At 40.3% G+C, this 20,812-nt stretch overlaps 1 protein-coding gene across 3 annotated transcripts in view; it reads right to left on the bottom strand.

Annotated features, from left to right (window-relative positions):
• Nucleotides 1–20,812, bottom strand: part of gulp1b (GULP PTB domain containing engulfment adaptor 1b) — a 386,308-nt gene that overhangs the window by 232,080 nt on the left and 133,416 nt on the right. The gene's annotated exons all lie outside the window — the stretch shown is intronic.

The following is a 20,812-nucleotide window of genomic DNA, read 5'->3' as shown; positions in this document are numbered from 1 at the left end:
TAGGAGCAGGTTTAGATTAGATTAGATTCCCCACAGTGTGGAAACAGGCCCAACAAGTCCACACCAACCTTCTGAAGAATAACCCACCCAGACCCATTTCCCTCTGATTAATGCAGCTAACACTATGGGCAATTTAACATGGCCAATTCACCTGACCTGCACATCTTTGGACTCTGGGAGGGAACTGAGAGGGTGGATGAAGATATAACACAATAGTTTTCATCAAAGGAATATTAATGGTATACTTCAAACAAGCATGGCCTTCATAAATGTTCTTTGTAAATCCTGCTTGGAAGCACATAATTACCTAAATATTATCAAAATATATTGCAATGTATATCTCTGCATAATCCTTACATTAAAGTTGTTTTTTCAGTTGTGAAATATTTTTCACTAAGGCATTTGTTTTAATGTAAAAGTCAGCCCAATTACCTTCCACATTAAGAAGTTATTCTACACAGTCTTCAATGTCACCACTTCAATACCTTAAAATTCTTTAGATGAAGACATTAACAGAAAATTAGTCTAAATTAAATATACTTTTAAATATCCGTTATTAGTTTTGTTGCCAATAATATTTTATGAATACAGTTAGAAGTTTCAACATCACAGCCTGTTTTCAAGATGTGACAGGACAGTTGGGAAATGTCAGAATTTCACCCAAATATTGCAAGTCAATTCTGATTTCCTGCTCAAATCTGAACTAAACCTCTCCATTTGGAATCTTGTATTAGGTGTGAACTCTCTGAAAATTGGCCATTTTAAGTGTATGAATTATGCATAACAATGAAAAGTTACATTACTTAATAAAGAGTCCACCCTCAGAATCAAGACAAAATTGATTCTTCAAGAACATTTTGCCCAATTCTTCAGAAATACTTAGTAAGACACAGCAAATGCAATTTAAATATAATCATTTAATCCAGATTAATTTCTGAGTTGAAGATGTAATGAGCCTCCATAGCTTAGTTTTTGAGAGCATTTTGTTTAGGTTGGCACTGTGTTATATAATGAATTCAGTTCTTATGTAACTTAATCATGCTTGGTCAAAGGTACTCTGAAATAAGCCTCTATTCCCTGTCTCTTCATGAGCCTCTCTAAATGCCTCTGGAACATTGCTATCACATTTGCTTCTCCCACACTCCTTTGGCAGTACATTCCAGGCACCAATCATCCTCTGCGTAACAAATGTGCTTCACACATTTTATCTAAACTTTCCCTTCTCACCTTAAACTGCACCCCTAGTGTTTAACATTTTCACCCTGCGAGAAGACAAGTTATCTACCCTAACCATGTCCCTCATAATTTTGTATACTTCTATCAGGTCGCCCTCAGGCTCCAATGCTCTAGCAAAAACAAGTTTGTCCAACATCTCCTTATTGCTCATACAATCCGATCCAGGCATCGTCCCGGTAAACTTCTTTTGTTCCCTCACCAAAGCCTCCAATTCCTTGCTATAGTGTGGTGACCTGAACTGCACACAATACTACAAATGTGACCTAACAAAAGTTCTATACAACTGCAACCTGACTTGCCAATTTTAAACTCTATATCCCAAACATGTCCTATCATTCATTCCCACCATATCAACTTGTGTTGCTAATTTCAGGGAGCTGGAGTCTAGCATCCAAGATCTCTCTGTACCTCAGTGTTCCTGAAGGTCCTGCCATTTACTGTACAATTTCCTCTTACATTTGACATCCCAAAATGCATCACCACACATTTGTCTGGATTAAACTCCATCTGGCATTTCTCCATTCAACTTTCCAACTGATCTATATCCTGTTCTAACCATTCACAACCTTCCTCACAACCCACAACTCCACTTATACTTTCAGCTAAATAACATATGGAAATTACAAAATAACAAAAGTCCCAGTGCTTATCTTTGCAGAACGCACAAAGATCACAGACCTTCAGTCAGAAAAACGCCACAACTACCATGTCTTCTACTATCAAGCCAATTTTGTATCTAACCCACCAACTTAACCTGGATGCCGTGTGATTTTATCTTCTGGATCAGACAATAATGAAGGGCCTTGTCAAATGTGTTAATTAATATGGACAACATCCACTGCCCTACCCTCAAGAATCGTGTTCGCCACTATCATTTCCTCAAAAACTCAACAAAATATCTGAGACAAAATCCTCACTTTCAAATTCTTCATGGCCCAACTCCTCTCTACATCAATGTGCTCCTCAAATTGTAATCTCTTTCACATTCCCAATTTATTCACCCCAGCTTCTGCTGTGTCCTCAACTGTTTAAGTTATAAATTCTAGAATCCCTTCCGAAAACTAATCTTTCTTACCAAAGTTACCTGCCCCTTTCCCTCACCCTTGAACATACTTGTTACAATCTATCATTTTCTTCTGCCCTTCTAATGTCTGCACAGGTAATAGAATGAGGAGAAAGTGAGGACTGCAGATGCTGGAGATCAGAACTGAAAATGTGTTGCTGGAAAAGGCAGCAGGTCAGGCAGCATCCAAGGAGCAGGAGAATCGATGTTTTGGGCATGAGCCCTTTTCCAGGAAGGATGCTGCCTGACCTGCTGCGCTTTTCCAGCAACACATTTTCAGCACAGGTAATAGAATACCTGTCTTTTTGCTTCCTCTTTCTCAGCCCTCCAATGCTACAAGTTTGTTCCTTTCAGGTAAGCCAGTGATTTCCATCTTTCAGTTCAGCATACCAAATTGTTCACATTATATTTGTCTGTTTTGCACTGGGGAGACCAAAAGCTGATTGGATGACTGCTTTCCAAACACTTCCATTCAGACCTGAAGCAGAGGCCAAGCAAGCAACAGCCTGTCGTTTTAATTCTGCACCTTGCTTTCATGCACTGACACTTCTGTCCTTGGCTTATTACAGTGTTCCAGTGCAGCCAAATGCATTCAAGCAACATTCACAATTCTTCACAAGCTGAAGCAGATTGTGTCCATATTCAACAAGGCCTGGATAACATTCAGGCCGATTGTTAAGTGGCAAATAACAACCATGCCTCACAAGTGCCAGCCAATCTCTATTGTCAAACAACAGATGTTCTAACCTTCATTCCTTGATTTTCCATGGCTTTATGATCACAGAATCCCCTCTTACCAATATTCTGACAGTTATGATTGACCAGACATTGAATTGGACGATCCATATAAATTACTGTGGTTAGAAGATGTGTAGAATTAGGTGGCATCATCTCCTGACTTCTCACTGCTTGTCCACCATGTACAAGATTCAAGTTCAAGAATGCAATAAAATTCTCTCCAGTCTCCTAGATGGATGCACATTGAGCAAAATTTGAAGTTTAACTCCATCCAAGACAAAGCTACCCACTTGATTGGCACCTGATCTGCCAACTCCCTTCACCACCAAGACACAATGGCAGCAGCGTGCATCATCTACAAGATGGACCTCAGCAAAGTTCTTTCAACAGCAACCTTAATCCCTGACTTCTACCAACTGGAAGGAGAAGAACAATGGATACAGCAGAACATGAGCACTTGCATTTCTCCTTCACATCACACATGATCCTGACTCCCAGGTATATCACTGTTCCTTCGTGTCACTAAGTCAAAATCCTGGAAATCTCTTCAGAATAGCACTGAGGATGTACCTACACTGAATTGACTGCAACAGTTAAAGGAAGTGGCTCATCACCATCATCTCAAAGGAAGTTTTTAGATTACTTACAGTGTGGAAACAGGCCCTTCGGCCCAACAAGTCCACACCGACCCGCCGAAGCGCAACCCACCCTTTCCCTTTACCCCTTTACCTAACACTACGGGAAATTTAGCATGGCCAATTCACCTGACCTGCACATCTTTGGACTGTGGGAGGAAACCGGAACATCCGGAGGAAACCCACGCAGACACGGGGAGAATGTACAAACTCCACACAGTCAGTCGCCTGAGGCAGGAATTGAACCTGGGTCTCTGGCGCTGTGAGGCAGCAGTGCTAACCACTGTGCCACCGTGCTGCAAAAGGTGCTGGCCCAGCCAGCAATGCTCATATCCCCCATGTCAAAGATTCAAAGAAAATATTTTAGACCTGTTAGATTTTTAAATGTCCCTAATTTAAATGAAGGGGTCATTGACCTGAAACACGAACTGCTTCTCCGCTCCCCCCCCCCACCCATCCCCATCCCAAATACCGCCCAAACATTTATTCTAGTGTTTTCTAGTTTTATTCAGATTTCCAGTTTCTACATTCAGGTGTACTTATCCCTTCCGAAATTACAGTGGTTCAGATTGGGGATTGAATGCAGCAGAGATTAAATGCAGTTCTCCTCACTTATGACTTGGGACATAGTTCTCTAATGATCAAAATTACTTTCAATGCAGCACACATTCTGGAAAACTAATGATCCTCAGAAAACTAATTCCTATCCATCAACACTAACTGACAGAAACTGCTAAATACAGATGACTGTGGCTAGAATGCTACAATTTTAGTCGCATATTTATTTTAGTCAAAAATATCTTAAATTGAATCAAACATGGATAAAATACTGAAGTGCACACTTGATATAAATCCAACACCATTCCGTACCAAGTAAGCCATGCACTCTCAATATTGAAAAGAACGCTTGACCATTCTTAAAAATCACACAACACCAGGTTATAGTCCAACAGATTTACCTGTTGACTATAACCTGGTGTTGTGTGATTTTTAACTTTGTACACCCCAGTCCAACACCGGCATCTCCAAATCTTGACCATTCATGTTTGTCCTTCTTGTGTAGTAATATTTGCATGACATAGTCAGTGTGAAGTATAGTGTGAAGTATGTGCACAAAGATCACATGCCCTTTGAATGTGCTATCACTTGTTTATATTAGTACAATCCTACCCCAACACACCTGGGAGTGACTCTAGCTCCTTCTCCTTCTCACAACATCTGAAGACAACAGCAGCAAATGTCAAAAGCAGAAACAACCTACTAATCAAGCTTTGTCGGCAATCAATTGATTGCAACAAACTACATCATATCTGGTACCCTCCACTCGACATCTAAGTAATGCAAAATAGTGCAGAAGCTAGATATATGAAATAAAAATTGCTAGAGAAACTCAATGTCTGGCAACATTGTGGAGAGAGAAACAGAGTTAACAGTTTGGATCCAAAGTGACTTCATCAGAACTGAAAGAAATTAGAAAATGGTGGGTTTATGCTGTTGAAAGAGAGGAGAGGCAAACAGAAAAAACGAATGGAGTCCAGATAAAAGACAAAAGGAATAAGAATAATGGTAAAGAAGTGAGAGATGTAAAATGGGTGCACGTGAAGGTGTGCAAAGGAAAAGGTCGTTCTGCTTTGCAAAGTCAATAAGATAAAAACAAAACACACTTTTAAGCTGTGGAACTCAATGTTGATTTTTAGAGGATTTAAATCCCTAAGCAGAAAATGAGGTGTTGTTCCTCCAATTTACATTAAACTTCACTGGAAAACTGTAGCAGGTCCAGGACATAAATGCTAAGATGGAAGTAAAATGTCTTGTTGTCATGGCAAGCACGAGAAGGTTGAGGTCTTCCTGATGAATGCACAGGTAGTGTTCTGCAAAGCAGTCACTCAGTCTGCTCCTATGGGCTCCTTTGCACTCCTCGGTCTTATCCTGTGCTTCCTCACGAACTGTTCTACTTGGTCCTCCTCCTCTCTGTCAACAGCATAAAGACCACAATTTTCCAGCTCCTTTCAGTTCCAACCAAGAGTCATACTGAACTTGAAACATTAGGTCAGTTTCTTGCTCCACAGATGCTGCCACATCAGTTGAGCTTCTCTAGCACTTTGTTTATAACTCAACATGCCTACCCAGATCCTGTTCATCACTCCCCCAACACAGCTGCCAAATGAAAACACACACAAGGTGATTGAAACCATCAGTGTTGCATATCACTTATCCACTCCATAATGACCTGCTCAATCTGCCTTCTACCTGCCTTCCACCTCAGTGCCATATGTTGCACCTTCATCAGAACATCTACCAGAAAACATCGTGCGGATCAAGGATTGGGAAACACAGCAAGTCATTAACATCTGCCAAATGACAGGCTCTGAAGTATCATGGTGACACTGGGTCTCATTAAACAGGTTCAGAATAAGCCAGCATCACTGCACAAACTCCTAACGCATGTTACCAGGGAGCATCTCTTCAGGAGTCACAATCATTAATTCATCACACGTTACTCATCAGAAATGTAATTCAGCATGTTTGGTTTCCCAACATGTCATATATGGCTAATGGATAATGCATTGCTTTTTAAAAACATGATAACAAAAATCACCAATTTAAACATGAACTTGATACACAGGGTTTCAAAATTTCTAAACCAGAGTCATGAAAATCTACATATCCAATCACCTCCTGTCTACTCTCATTATCTCGATCATAACAGGGTACAAAATTCCCAATGCAAATTTGCAGATATACATCATTAAAATGTTAGCTATACCATGACTGATTTTATTATAACATTATTTTATTCACACATTCATAATATTCCTAATTATGGGATAATGACTCCATTTCATTACATCACAAGACACTTTTCTTTAATAGTCTAGGCACTGTAGAATCAAAACTAATGTACATCCAGCATTCAAAAAAATTGAAATTAACTGTCCAATCACTTTCCCTTTTGAATTGATTAGTTTTATTTCTGTTCAAAGACTTGATCAAGCTTCAGTTAATTTTAAATGAACATCAGCATCATTTGGAAACCAGGTTACTGAGGAAGTGAATATTTATCAGAATTTATACATTTATCAGAATCAAGTGTAGGGCCAACATTCACTTTTCCTTTATTTAATTTCAGTTAACATGTATTCAAAATCACATTTTCTTTTCAAAATAACATGTTCTCTTCTAATTCCTAAGATCAATTATTAGAAATTGATCTAAAAATAATCACATCTTTTTTTCTGAGTCTGAGGTAAATTAGAGATGATTCCTTCAAATCCATTTTCTTTCTAATAATAAACTACAAAGTGTCTCAAATGGTCTAATTTAGGACAGTATCTTTGTCAATGTTATCTATGTCTTTCCAAATCAAGTAGCAATAAACAAGCCACTTAACACTCGGACTTTTTTTCATTCTGACTGATCCAGTTCTAAAGGAACAAATTTGAATTAATGGAGTGCTTTATTATGTCCTCTTGAAACTTCAAAGCAATTTAAACCAATGAATTAATTTTGAAGTCATCCCTTTTCTTTTATAGACAACTTCTGAATTCAAATTGATCTCAGAGAAGTTTGAACAGATACAGTAAATGCTCTGCTGGTGAATGTCAGGCAGTCCACTGGTGAATTTCCTGCGGCACTTCAAAAGACAAGAATAGGATATTTCATGCTAAACAAATTGAATAGTGTTCAAAAGACAACCTCTCAGACAACTCAATACTCTCTCAGTACACAATGAAGTAGTCATAGATAATGAGTTTACATCTGGATTAGAACATGAATCCCTAATCTCTGACTCAGGACTGAGACTAGATAATGGCCATAGCACAGCATGTCATTTTGTCCATTCTCTCTAGCCCTCTGAAGAAGACATTCACATAGTCCATTTATACAGTCAGAGTCACAGACTACCTGCCCTTTTCCTGTAGCTCCGTATTTTCTTTCCATTTTCAGATAATGATCAATTCCCCTTTTGAAAGGGCAACTGATCTTGCTTCCTTTAAATACTGAGAGAGTGTGTCCCACATTTGAACACTCATTGCCTGAAAATAATTTTGTTGTTACTGTTGCTTCATTTGTCAAATACCTGAGAAGTGTGTCCTCTGGTTCTCAACTCTTCCACTTTTTTTTTCACATAGACTTTGTTCATTTCATTTGCCATGTCTCCTCTTAACCTTCTCTCTCCAATTTTTCTATGAATCTTAAGATCCTCAAACTTGGAATCATTCTCTTGAATCTTTCCTGAATTCATCCTAATGCTATCACATCCTTCCTTTAATGTGGCGCCTAGATGGAGCCGAACCAGCATTTTATTCAAGTTTAACATGACTTAGTTTCTTTTGTAAGGGTACTGCATGCCCCTACTATTAAAGACTATAATGCCATACATTTGTATGAACCACTTTCTCAAACTGTCCTGTCACCTTCAATATTCATTTATCATTCTGTTCCTGCATCCTATTCAGAATTACTTTATATGGTTCCTCTTTATTTGTCCGGCTAAATTAAATTACTTCATATTTGTCTGCACTGAATTTCATCTATCTGTCTATTGTTTATTAACTATCACCATTGCTCACTTCATTCAGCATCTTGATATCCAATACATGTTTCAATTACCATTGACTTTGAAAGCATAAATTTGGCCACGTTTACAAAAGACAAGCTAACATATTGGGCACTTGTTGACTAGTCTCTCTGTTAGACAATGTCATTAGGGTCAAATTGACAGTAAAATGCACATCAAGGTAGCAGCTTCTCTCAAATGAATAATTCTAAATGAAAGCATTGTCCATTAATGAGAAAGACATTTCCTCAGCAGGTCTGATGGTCTGTACTGATTATTCTGTTAGGTAAAGCAGTACAAGTCTTAAACAGAGCAGGTCAGGCAGCATCAGAGAAGTAGGACAGCCGACATTTCAGGTCGACACCCTTCCTGATGAAGACCCAAACCTGATGAAGGGTCCCAACCTGAAATGTTGGCTGTCCTGGTTCTCCCATGCTGCCTAACCTGCTGCATCTTTCCAGCTCCACATTTTATTGACTCTGACTTCCAGCATCTCCAGTCCTCACTATCTCGAAGTCTTAAGCAACCAGGTTTAAATGCTTACATTTGTGATGGAGTAAGTTAGGGAGAGTGGGACTGAGAAAAATTTACCCTCCTGATTTGTATGCAGGGTCCTGTTTTATATGAAAAAAAAGGCAGAAAATATTCTGACCATTTAGAGTCATGACAGCAGCTTCAATAGCAATGTGTGTAACAATGTAAAATCTGTGTTGGTTTTAGAATTTTAAGAAAACTTGGCTTTGTATTAAATAATGTTGAATTAGCTCTTATTGCACTTGAGCGGAGAAAATGAAGGCAAAAGTCATAAAAGAGAAATAAGATAAAGCATTATTTGGTATATAAATCATATATTTCATTCAAACTAAATTTAAAAATTTCAGAAAATTATATCCAGGAAAAATAGTGAAGGAAATATTTTAATTGTTTTTACAGCTGCTTCAGATTAAAACCAAAACCTGCATTTAGACTGGTCAATAGAAACATTACCAGAGAGATAAGTAAATGAGCATTCAAAAATTAGGCAGACATGTGTATACAGATGAAGCAAATATTCATTTAGATGACAATGGTTTATCCGAAGAGTAACCCACACAGACCCATTCCTCTACCCTATATTAACCCCTGACTAATGCACCTAATACTATGGGCAATTTAGCATGGCCAATTCACCTAACCTGCACATCTTTTGGACTGTGGGAGGAAACCAGAGCACCTGGAGGAAACCCACACAGACACGGGGAGAATGTGCAAACTCCACATAGACAGTCGTCCGAGGCTGGAATCGAACATGGGTCCCTGGCACTGTGAGGCAGCAGTGCTAACCACTGAGCCACCATGCAACCCCAAAAGTGTTGCTGAATTGAGACTCCCAGGGTTGCAAGTACACAGCTCCTTGAGAGTAGTGTAGACAGGGTGGTGAAAAAAGGCATTTTGCATGTTTGCCTTCATTGGTCAGAGCATAGAGTATAGGAGTTGGGACATCATGTTACAGCTGTATAAGACATTGGTAAGGCCACATTTGAAATACTGTGCATAATTCTGGTCACCGTGCTATAAGAAAGGAGTTAGGAAAGGGTGCAAAAAAAAATTGACAAGAATGTTACTGAGACTGGAAGGCTTCAGTTATAAGGAGAGGGTGGGACATTTCCCCTAGAATGCAGGAGGCCAAGGGGTGACCTTATCAAGGTTTATAAAATCGTGAGGAGCATGGATATGGTGAATAGCCAAGGTTTTCCTCCCCAGGGTAGGGGCTTCAAAACGGGAGTGTTTCAAAACTTAAAAAAGACGTGAGGGACAACCTTTTCGCACAGAGGATGGTGCATATATTTAACCCGCTGCCAAAGGAAGTGACGGAGGTGCGTACAATTACCTCTTTTGAAAGACATTTGGACAGGTACATGGATAAGAAAAGTTCAGAGGAATATGGGTCAAACACAAGCAAATCAAACAAATTCAGTTTCGGAAATCTGGTTGGCATGGATGGGTTGGACTGAAGGATCTGTTTCTGTATGTTATGCCTTAAAGGAGGTTTTTCAGATTTACAACAGGTAAGGGAGAGGCAAGAGTGGACACTGAACTAATGGAAAATGAGGCTGGAGATGTAATAATGGGGATGAAAGAAATTGTGGAGGAACTGAATAGGTACTTTGCATCAGTATTCACAGCGGAAGTCACTAGCAGCATACCAGAACTTCAAAAGAATCAGGAGGCAGAGGTAAGTGTCATGGCCATCACAAAGGAGAAAGTGCAAGGAACCTAAAAGATCTGAAGGTAAATAAACCACCCAGACCAGATGGACTGCACTTCAGAGTTCTGAAGGAGATAGCTGAGGAGATTGTGGAGCCATTTGTAGCGATCCTTCTGGAATCACTGGCGTCAAGGAGGGTCCCACAGTACTGGAAAAGGGCTAATGTAACTACCCTTGTTTAAGAACAAAGGGGTACACAAGACAGGAAGTTACAGGTCTATTAGCCTGACCTCAGTCATTGGCGCAATTTTAGAATCCAACATTAAGAATGCTTTTACGGAGTGTATGGTAAAATAGGGCTGAGTGAGCATGGCTTCATCAATGGGAGGTCATGCCTGACAAATCTGTTTGAAGTCTTTGAGGAGGTAATGAGCAAATTAAACAAAGGAGAGTGAGTGGACATGACCAATATGAATTCCCAGAAGGCCTTTAATAAGGTCCCACAGAAGAGGCTGCTAATTAAGAACTTGCTAGATAAGAGCCTGTGGAGATAGGGGTAAGACACCAGCGTGGATGCACAGGGTGGGCTGACTGGCAGAAGGTAAAGAATGGAGATAGAGATATTTTTCAGGATGGCAGTGACCAGTGCAGTTCTGCAGGAGTCAGTGTTGGGACCACGACTATTCATATGACACATTAACGATCAGGACAAAGGAAGGGAGAATATTGTTGCTAAGTTTGCAGATGATACAAAGATATGTGGAGTGACAGGTAGTGTTGTGGAAGCGGAGACTGTAGAAGAATGTGAAAAAGTTAGAAGAGTGAACAAAGAAGTGGTTGGTGGAATACAACTTGAGACTGTGGGAGGTTATGCATAGACTATTTTCTAAATGGGGAAAGGATTCAGAAATCTGAAGGACAAATGGACTTAGGAGTCCTAGTTCAGGATTCTCTTAAGGTTAACAATACAGCCTCAGTTGACAGTTCTGAAGGCAAATGCAATGTGAGCATTCATTTCAAGAGGTCTAAAATACAAGAGCAGAGATGTACTGCTAAGGCTGAGTAAGGCTCTAATTAGACCGCATTTGTAAAATTGTGATCAGTTTTGGGCCCTGTATCTAAAGAAGGACATGCTAGTCTTAGTGGGGTAACAGAGACCATTTGCAAGAATGATTGCTGGGATGAAGAGCTTGTCATGTGAGGCATAGTTGAGGACTCAGGATCTGCACTCAATGGAGTTTAGAAGGATGAGGGGAAAATCTGATTGAAACTTACAAAATACTGGAAGGCCTTGATAAAGTGAATGTGGAAAAGATGTTTCCAGTAGTAGAGACAACCTTTTAGAACAAGATGAGAAGGAATTTCTTCAGCCAGAAGGTGATGAAACTAAGTGCATTTAAGACAGCGATAGTTAAGTTCTTGGTTGGTAAGAGAATCAAAGGTTACAGAGAGAGGGCAGGAGGGATGAGGTTGAGGAACATATCAGCCATGATTGAATGGTGGAGCAGGCCAGATGGGCTGAATGGGCTAACTCTGCTCCTATATCTTTGGTGCCTTCAAGAAACTGTTGTGTGCACATTGTGAGGTTACAGATTGTAAACTCCAGCTGAGCATGATACCTATTTGCACTGACTAAAACTCCATTCAAACTTAAATAGCTTCAGCAAATAGGAAAGTAACGTCAGCCACCTCCCTACAAATCGACAGAAACAAACTTTCTGATCAGTTTCAAATTGACAACATTATTAAATATGATAGGGTTCACCCTTTTTCTTTTGAAATATTGCATTTCAATGATCTAATATATTGTCTGCAATCATTGAAAACTCCATAGCATCTCATTTTTTGTTTTGTGAATATAGGTGCAGTTTGATATATGGAACACTGTCCATGTCCTCCACACACTTCTGGTCTAGTCACATCTGATGCCATTTTGACAATCAGTACTGGGGAGGAAGTTTGCACCAACAAAATGAAATGTGCACAGATCATGACAACAATTGGCATGAAAATCTCCTCCAGTAACTGCTATTCTTGCAGTTCTATGCTGACTGCCCACAGAGAGGGATACATGGTGGTGTGTGTGGTGGAATCTCGGTCTGATGAATATGTCATCGTTGTTGAATGCCTGGTAATGTGTCCAAGCTGGGAGGTATTGAGGTGAGGGTTCCAGCAATACTAAATGCTTGAGTTACAACACATTGATTTGACGCAAAAGTTGTCATTGCTAAAATATTGTGCGTAGATGGATGATGGGGATATAGTACATTGAGCAGTATATAGCTGGTGCCTTGATTGGAGGCATAGAGCATTTGAAGATATATTCATTGATCTTGACTGGTCATCTGAGGTAACAGAAAAGGAGGAAATACTATGCAGTAATAATGCAATATCATGCATTCCTAACTGAGTGAGGATGCAAAGTGAAATAAATCACTGAATATAATGTAAATATTGCTTATGTTCAAATTAGGTAAAATTCACTAGGCTCTGTTAAGTCTGGCTTCAGTATGTCACCCACAGCACTTCAGAAACGTGGCTCATTCCCTCTGGCTGGTGTTCAAAGTGATTACGATCTCTGAATAGTACAGCCTTTTCCACCCTCTGTTTCTCTCCATCTCCTTTTCCATTCACTCACTCATTCTCCATTCCCCTGTGTTCTTTCTCTCCCTCTTGCTTTGCACTGTGGTGCCAATTGCGTCCTGATTATCAGACAAGCTAGTTAAACAAGACACTTTCTGGTTCATTAGTTATCCTGTGTGTAATACAACATGTGCCACTGGGACAAACAGATCTTCTTTCAGGCTTCATTCAGTTCCAGAACTGATTTGGAGAAAGGCTTTATCACATTTTCTCTGGACTGACTGAAACTTCTAATAGCATGGATCTGCATCCACACTAATGTTGCACTTAGCAAAGACAGAGGCAAGAACTCTGGAAACTTCTAATGGAAGACTTTTCTCATCCTTGTGCAAATTAGCAGAAAAATGTTTTGGGGATCTGTAGACTAATCTTCATCTCTTGCTAAATCTCTTCAGCAAATATATTGAAACCTGTGTGTGTGATTGAGATATACCACTTGAGATAGGGACTGCTGTTTAATTTCAGTGAGAGGCTGCAAGCCAGAGAGTTAAAGAAGAGAAGAAACCTTGGATCACATGGGAAATGACAATAAAATGAAGTGGGTTACACTCAATGAGATTACTGAACCTATTAACTCAATAGTATCAGAATGAAACAATTATATGTGGCAATGTTAAATGAAGACTTACTGTCCCTGAAGGAACAAATTTGTAGGGCAATGGGAAATTAACAGATTAATAGAGTTCATTTGATAGCACTTTCAAGGAGGTATCATGGGAACAGTGAACTTAATAGCCTCCTCTTCTGCTGCAGTATTCGTAACTTCTATAACCGCAGTCAAATATTTTTCATATATATAAATTTCAGGATACTTTATATATGGTATAGAATCCTTGCTCCTCAAATTTAATCAAATCTAAAAGTGTTCTAGAAGTACTCCAAATCAACATGACTCAATGGATTGAATTTAGGAGATTGAACACTAAGAGAACTCCCTTTTCTTCTTGAAGTAATGCAGTCTGATTTTTACATCCATTAGCATGCAGGGACATTCAATATTTTATCTACATTACACAATCTCTGTCAATTCAATATTGATGCAACAAAAAATGAACTTGTACTTATTTGGTGCTTCTTTTTGCCTCAGCACAACCTAAAACAGTTCAAAACTAACTATTTGCAGTATTAGGAAACAGATTTCTTATCATTAAAAGCCTTCATTAATCATGCTGTTACCACTTCAGTCACCATCGATCAGTCCATCTTCCGCCACTTAACAAATCATTCTTTTATTTCCTCTCTGCCTGCTTTCTCCTGTCTGTGTTTCACTCAATAAACTGTTAATTAGTTACATTTCCCAAATCTGGATCTGAAACATAAACTCTACTTGTCCCCACAGATATTGCCTGATCTGAGAACTGCATTTGTTACTGTTACTCATCATTGTTGCCACTTTGATCACATGTTCCATACATTGTATATTCGTTGCACCTTCTCCAAATGTGTCATCATTAAAAATTCTCTTCAAACTTTATTAATGATACAATATTTCTGCACGTTGTGGCATGCATTCTTTTTCCAAAGAATTATTCATTTCAAGTTTCCAGCATAAATATATTTTTAAATTACTAGCAGCAACCATTTAAAAACTATTTTGCTATTGAATTCATCAGTATGTTTCAAATAACTCTGCCACAAATGTCATGATGTAGAAGACTGCAGTGGTGCTGGTTATTTTGTGTTAGAAGCTGTTTTGTAATCATAATATAATCATCTCAGTGATGCAGCAACAACTTACAAGAAGCAAATATTATATCCAAAAACACCCCATCATATGTGGAACTTGCAAGGATATTATAAGGTGAGGGCAACAATCCTGCATTATATGTTATGTCTATATGACATTGAATTCAATGAGAAGTGGAATGTTTTGTGGCGGAAAGAAAGCGACTCAGAGCACAGCAGGGACTCCCTTCTGTCCCCAATTTGTTGGTCATTCAGCCAGTGCAGCACCTTCACCAAGTTAGTGCATATGTTGTGCTTGTGGCTATAGTGTTGCAGACGATGGAGCTGCTGAAGTTATGCTAAGGAGCCTGTGGAATGGGTGCAGTGTTCTGAGATATTGAGCTCTCAGAAACTTTCCTGCTGGACAGCAGAGCTCAGCTGCATCAGGCACTACAAGACAGACAGGATCTGATTGATACCGGGTTCCCGTGGAAGACAGCTGTGTGCAGCAGACCATCCATGGACTATCAAGGCTATCATGCCAACATCTAGTTTCTATTGTGGGGGCATACTGCAGTCTGTATTGATTTTCTTTTGAAAGTCAACAAAATCTCCCATTCCGATGTATCCAATTGCTTGCCTGCATGTGATGTTTCCCGACTGGATAACCGACAGGATGTAGTTATCCAGTGGGCACTTGGTGAAAGAGTACTGGGGACTCAGAGGCAATGTTTCGATAGGGCATGGCGAAGCCCACTTACTTGTATGGGCTGACAATTAAACAGTGATTTAGGTGAGAAAATGGTCTTGTATGTGTCAGCCGTGCAGGCTGTGTTGTGAGCAATGTGGCTTTGTGACCACTGTGCTAACATGCTGATGAGGGCCATCATTGGATTGCTAATGCTTGCACAGTCAAAAAAGAGTAAAAATTGGAAAATTCGACCCCACAATGGAAACACATTCTAATTTCACTGCTGAGATATGGCTGTGTGGGGTGGGTGCGTGGGAGAGGACAGGATGAAGGGTGGGGCAGGTGCTGAAGTGAGGTGGGGAGCAGTACACCTTACAATAGTAAATCTTAATTCTGCAATGACTAGCCTGTTCTACTTGCCTCAAGGAGTTCAGGTATTATAAACAAAGTTCCATCCTGGAGCCTGCTGGCTTTATACACTTCATCTGATAGGCTGGCAATTTGAATGAACTGACATCTCACACTTATTTAAAAAAAATCACATTTGAACACTTTGCAAATTTGATGGGCAAGTTTAGATCTCTATGTAAATTTCACAAAACGTTGTTTAATAAGGCATGTCCGCACAGTGTACTGGAGAAAGGAAGATGGTGAAAAAAAGGTCTGTTCTCTCTTACTGTTCTATCATTTTTCTGACCGTACATTTGATTAACTTTCTTCACGCCATTAGTAATTTCACACTGGAAGGTTATCTATTCGTGTCCTTCAAATTTTTATATGCTCTTTATCTCTTTGAGAGTGAGTTTTACGGTTTTTAAAAATACAAATAGGATGAAAATGAACCGTGTGTTTTTAAGTTATGCAAGTAGGTGAGTCTTGCTTTCGTACAAACATTGATTTCAGTTGATGATTTGATTTATTGTCACTCTTACTCTACAATGAACAACACAATAAAATACAGTGAAAAGCCCCAATTGTCACCACAATCCAGCACCATTCAAAAACCTCAAGAACAAGCGGGCGGCACGGTGGCACAGTGGTTAGCACTGCTGCCTCACAGTGCCTGAGACCCGGGTTCAATTCCCGACTCAGGCGACTGACTGTGTGGAGTTTGCACGTTCTCCCCGTGTCTGCGTGGGTTTCCTCCGGGTGATCCGGTTTCCTCCCACAGTCCAAAGATGTGCAGGTCAGGTGAATTGGCTATGCTAAATTGCCCGTAGTGTTAGGTAAGGGGTAAATGTAAGGGTATGGGTGGGTTGCGCTTCGGCGGGTCGGTGTGGACTTGTTGGGCCGAAGGGCCTGTTTCCACACTGTAAGTAATCTAATCTAAAAAAACCGACACTCCTCTATCTCCACCGTGAGTCCCGAGCCCTGACCCCAGCCTGGCACCAGCACCTGTGCCACTCTTCAGCCGTCATCACTTCCCTGCTGGGCCCAACCCGCCAATGCCAGGTACCGTGCTGAATCTACACTTGCCCTGCAACAACCAGGTGACCCTGGCTCCAGGCCTACTGCAAGCAGGTGTCCCTGGCAACACTGAAGCCACCACCTCGCTGCCGCCTGGAGTCCACGCACCTAGCAATCTCAACCAGGAGTCCCCGCTGAATAGAGGGAAAAGCACACACAGATAGCTCCCAAAATGTAAAGCATTAGACCAAAAAAGTTGCCTTTCAAACAGCCTTTTAATCTCAAAATGACTTTCAAGTTAAGCATTAACAAAGATCAGAAATATGATTTAAATATCCTATTTAAAAAATAATATAAATGCTGCCAGAATTAAGTATTCAATTGCAATTAATGTATCTAATTGCTTACATAATAAGGAGAATGATGAAAAACAAAGAAGATGTAGGTTGACTGTTGATGCACAGCAGTATCATGATAATCATTGCACGATGTGTATATTTAAAATCCAGCCTATTATACACATTCAATGACCATAAACATTATTTTATCTGTCTCAATTTTTGTCACCACTTATAACAGAAAGTCCCTCTATAACATTTATGAAGTATCTGTATGTAAATAGTTTCCTGTCACAATGGAGTTGCATGTTTTGCACCACCAAATCGATGTCTATTAAAAAGACAAATTATTGGCCATGTTAGTAAATTGGCTGAGTGGACAAAATACAATGGGACAATGGGCAATTAACCTAATTAGCAGAATGTGATGAAGGGCATTTTACAGAGATTCTCAGATAGTCATAGCATTTAGGACAGACAAATGATGGGTTAGGCCAATTTTTGTTTGTAATCTGCAAACTCACTAATTAGACCACCCACATTTTCATTCAAATGCTTCACTATCTTCTGTCTATGACCAAACCACCTTTGTATCCAACTTACCTACTCACTATGGATCCCATGCGACTTAATCTTCTGAAATCAGCCTACGACGTGGATCTCGTCAAATGCTTTATTACGTCCAAGCAGACAATGTCCACAGCCCTACCCTCAATCATCATCTTCAATTCATCAAACAATTTAATCAAAACAGTGAGACAATACATCCATTGCACAAAGCAATACTATCCTTAATAAGTCCATTCTTTTTCTAATGCGATTAAATCCTGCCCCGAAGAATCTTCTCAAATAACTTTCCGACCACTGATACAAGAATCACCAACCTATCAGTTCCTGGATTATCCCTGTTGCCCTTCTTAAACAAAGGAACAGCATTGGCTATTCTCCAGTCTTCTGGAACCTGGCATTGGTCTGAAAAAAGGAGGGTAGAAAGATCTCTGTCAAGACTTCAACAACTTCCTCCCTACTTCCCTCAGTATCCTGAGACAGATCCCATCAGCCCTGGGCACTCATTTACATTAGTGTTTTTCAAGACACCCAACACCTCCACCTTCTTATTATTGACATCCCATAAAATATTAACATTCCCCTCTCTAATCTTACCAACATCTACATCCTTCTTCTCAGTGAATACCAATAAGAAATACTCATCAAGAATTTCAAACAGTTCCTCTGGCTCCGCACAAAAAATTCTCTTTGCCCTTGAGTGAGCCTATCCTTTCCCTAATCACCCTCTTGCTCCTAATATGTGTATAAAATGTTTTGGGACTTTCCTCATCCAACCTGTCAAGGACATTTCATGGCCTCTATTAACTCTCCCACTTCCTCATTTTGTTAAAATGTTCTCTCCCACATCCAATAGATTCCTCAAGGGACTTGACAAATTACAGTTTCCTAAACCTTAGATATGCTTCCTTTTTTTTTTAAGACTACACTTTCAGTATTTTCTTCTTATCTAGGGCTCCAGAATCTTGCCATCATTTTTATCATCATAGAAATATGCTGGTCTTGAACTCTAATTAGCTGGCCTTTAAAAGACTCCCACATATCTGATGTGGATTTGCATTCAATCAGCCAGCCCCAGTTCAAATATCTCGAATTCTGTAATTCAGAAGTTCAGGGAGCTAGGATGGAAGCTTAGAGCTAGGACGAACAGAGTTGTCATCTCTGGTTTGTTGCCAGTGCCATGTGCTAGTGAGGTGAGGAATAGGGAGAGAGAGGAGTGGAACACGTGGCTGCAGGGATGGTGCAGGAGGGAGGGTTTGGATTCTTGGATAATTTGGGCTCTTTCTGGGGAAGGGGGGGACCTCTACAAGCAGGATGGTCTTCATCTGAACCAGATGGGTACCAATATCCTTGGGGGGGGAAACTCGCTAAGGCTATTGGGGTAGGTTTAAACTAATCCAGCAAAATTGTAGTTTGAGTATAGAAAAGGTTGAGAGTAGGGAGTTTCAGGGACACAAGATGGCACCAGCAAGCAAGAAGTTGGTTTGAAGTGCGTCTACTTCGACGCCAGGAGCATCCATTGTAAGGTGGGTGAACTTGCAGCGTGTGTTGGTACCTGGGACTTCGATGTTGTGGCTATTTCGAAAACATGGATAGAGCAGGGACAGGAATGGTTGTTGCAGGTTCCAGGATTTAGTTGTTTCAGTAAGAACAGAGAAGATGGTAAAAGAGGGGGTGGTGTGGCATTGTTGGTCAAGGACAGTATTGTAGTTGCAGAAAGAATGTGTGGGGACTCATCAACTGAGGTAGTATGGGCTGAGGTTAGAAACAGGAAAGGAGAGGTCACCCTGTTGGGAGATTTCTTTGGGCCTCCAAATAGTTCTAGAGATGTAGGGGAAAGGATAGCAAAGATGATTCTCGATAGGAGTGAGAGAGACAGGGTAGTTGTCATGGGGGACTTCAACTTTCCAAACAAGTACTATAGATGGGTCAGTTTTTGTCCAGTGTGTGTAGGAAGGCTTCATGACACAGTATGTAGACAGGTCTACAAGGGGCGAAGCCACATTAGATTTGGTACTGGGTAATGAGCCCGGCCAGGTATTAGACTTGGAAGTAGGTGAGTACTTTGGTGATAGTGATCACAATTCTGTTATGTTTACTTTAGTGATAGAAAGGGATAGGTGTATACCACTGGGCAAGAGTTACAGCTGGGGGAAAGGCAATTACGATGCGATGAGGCAAGATTTAGGAAGCATAGGATGGGGAAGGAAACTGCAGGGGATAGGCACATTAGAAATGTGGAGCATATTCAAGGAAAAGCTCCTGTGTGTCCTAGATAAGTATGTACCTGCCAGGCAAGAGGATGCGGTAGAGTGCTGGAGCCGTGGTTTACGAAGGAAGTGGAATCTCTGGTCAAGAGGAAGAAGAAGGCTTATGTTAGGATGAGATGTGAAGGCTCAGTTAGGGCACTTGAGGGTTACAAGGTAGCCGGGAAAGACCTAAAGAGAGAGCGCAGAAAAGCCAGGAGGAGACATGAGAAGTTGTTGGCAGATAGGATCAGGGTAAACCCTAAGGCTTTCAATAGGTATTTAAGGAATAAAAGAATGACGAGAGTAAGATTCGGGCCAATCAAGGATAGTAATGGGAAGTTGTGTGTGGGGTCAGAGGAGATAGGAGAAGCACTAAATGAATATTTTTCAACAGTATTCACTCTGGAAAACGACAATGTTGTCGAGGAGAATAATGAGATACAGCCTACTAGACTAGGTGCGATTGTGTTTCACAAGGAAGAGATATTAGAAATCCTGCAGAGTGTGAAAATAGATAAGTCCCATTGGCCGGATGGGATTTATCCTAGGATCCTCTGGGAAGCCAGGGAGGAGATTGCCGAGCCTTTGGCATTGATCTTTAAATCGTCATTGTCTACAGGAATAGTGCCAAAAGACTGGAGGATAGCAGTGTGGTTCCCCTGTTCAAGAAGGGGAGTAGAGACAATCCTGGTAATTATAGACCAATGAGCCTTACTTCAGTTGTTGGTAAAGTGTTAGAAAAGGTTATGAGAGGATTTAAAATCATCTAGAAGAGAATAATTTGATTAGGGATAGTCAGCACGGTTTTGTGCAGCGTAGGTCATGCCTCAC

Source organism: Hemiscyllium ocellatum, chromosome 7, assembly GCF_020745735.1.
Source record: "Hemiscyllium ocellatum isolate sHemOce1 chromosome 7, sHemOce1.pat.X.cur, whole genome shotgun sequence".
Taxonomy (NCBI): domain Eukaryota; kingdom Metazoa; phylum Chordata; class Chondrichthyes; order Orectolobiformes; family Hemiscylliidae; genus Hemiscyllium; species Hemiscyllium ocellatum.
The sequence above is the reverse complement of the archived record's forward strand: the minus strand, read 5'-3'. Positions and strand labels throughout refer to the sequence as shown.